The 2010-nt window shown below is 40.5% G+C and overlaps 1 non-coding gene across 1 annotated transcript; it reads right to left on the reverse strand.

Moving 5' to 3' along the window:
• Window positions 1-1606: 1606 nt before the first annotated feature.
• On the reverse strand, window positions 1607-1678 carry TRNAA-AGC. Its single transcript has one exon. It is a non-coding gene; the product is annotated as a tRNA-Ala (tRNA).
• Window positions 1679-2010: the final 332 nt, after the last annotated feature.

The following is a 2010-nucleotide window of genomic DNA, read 5'->3' on the forward strand; positions in this document are numbered from 1 at the left end:
ATGATGCTTGTAATCGTTGGTCTTCAAACTTTTTCAGTTGACCTGGATGTTCTTTGTCTTTCACAACGAAATCATCACTTTTAAAGTGTTTAAACCAGGGTTCACAAGCATCTTGAGATAGAGCATGTTCATCATACGCTTCCTGAAGTATACGATAACTTTTTCTTCAAAATAAAGTAATGAATTAAAACTTCCCACAAATGCTCTTTTTTTGGCATGAAATTTGACATTTTTAAGCGTAAAAATATCTATGGTATTAACACCTTCAGAAAATCTGACATATGAAGTTTTGAAGCTTGTTGTCAATACAACAAAATAGCATACATATCAAATCGAATATATATCAACTATGTGTAACTCCATCTATTGAAAAAAGTCCGCATTAATAACAGGTACAGCTTCAGACCAAAACATTAAAGACCTGACATACAGGATGGTAGCCATTCCTATTTTTTGACACGGAGCTCTCGCGCCTGTGAGACTAGTCTCTGACTTCACCACAGCCACAGGGGCCTTGCTAAAGGTCTGGCTGAGAACAAATCCACAACCACAGAAAACCGGTATCTACATCTCCTTCACCTGTTAATGTGACAGGGTGTTAAAAACTGGAAATCGAGGCAAAGGCACTGATACAAGGGATACGTCATTTGGAAAGGTAATAAACCATCATTTTAGTCAGTAAGTCCTGACCCACATGAATGGTCTAAAATGGCCAGGTTTAGAAAGGTAAGTGGGTTTTTGTTTGTTTGAAAGAGTTGAAGTGAGTTTGTGTTAGAATCAGGGAGGCAAATTTTGAGGTTACAAAAATGATCAAGATAGAAGGGGTCCAGTCCTCGGAATGTGAACTCAGGGCAAAACCACTGAGGGAAAGCATGTTTGTGTCCAAATGTTTCTATTTCACTCCTTGGTGTTGGGCTCCTGAGAGAATTGTCAGGGTTTCTGGCAGAAGCTAGATTTATCCAATACCTGCACAGCTCTGCCTGGGAACTGTGTGTTTCCTTTAGAGAGCCCCTGCTGAAATCAGCTTTTCTGTTATTGAGTCTCACTGACCTGAAAATAAAAGGGCTTTTCAAAATGAAAGACCGCAAGCACTTACTGCACACGAATAATGATAGCTACTCTGGTCACACTGATTCAGGCAGAAGCCCAAATAGTTTTCTAATCAGGAGACAAAAACAAGGGGTATTGATGAGGAAGGGAAGGGAACGATTGCATCAGTAGGCAGAAGGCATTTCTATTAGTGCTGGAAACAGCGTGATGATGCAATTCTAAACAATGCTTTTAGCTTTCAGTCTGCTAGTCAGTCTAGTAGTCATAATATCCGCTTTCTTTTTATGGTTGTAAGCAGTTATTTGGGACACAATGTTGCTCTGGGCCAGGCCAAGCCATTCCCCTTGTCTGACATCTGAGGCCTGAGACTTACCAGCCCGCCCCTGTGGCCTGGCAGCTCCAGCTCCGTTTGAAAGCAGCTGATTTATTTCTGTATTTAGTTCGCACAGCCTCAGAAATGTGAGACCTGAGAAAGGGAATCCCTATCATCCCAGGCCCCCTCCCCAAGTTGCGGGTAAATGAGATGATGTTTCTGAAGTTAAGAAACAAAAACACCTGGAGATGCTGGGGATCGAACCCAGGACCTCATGCATGCTAAGCATGCGCTCTACCACTGAGCTACATCCCCACTTTGTGTAAACTGGTTTTTCTAAACTATCTTCTTTTAAATGAAACATAAATTTGCATTTAAAAAGGTAAATATAATTTGCTTTGTCGTAACCGAGAGTTAGGATTTTTATTACAATCGCTTTCCAAGGAATTCTGACTCTTGCAGACATTCGGTGTTGACGAGAATACACTGGAATCAGAAATCTCGGTAAGAAACATTCTCCCAGACACTTTTTTTCTGATTTCCTCCTTTTTTTCAAAAGCTAAACATGATAAAACAAAGATCCTTACAGGAAAACTAAAAACGCTTTGCCAATGACTGTTTAATGATGGAATCTACCAAACTAGCCC

Source organism: Myotis lucifugus, unplaced genomic scaffold (genome assembly GCF_000147115.1).
Source record: "Myotis lucifugus unplaced genomic scaffold, Myoluc2.0 scaffold_594, whole genome shotgun sequence".
Lineage (NCBI taxonomy): Eukaryota > Metazoa > Chordata > Mammalia > Chiroptera > Vespertilionidae > Myotis > Myotis lucifugus.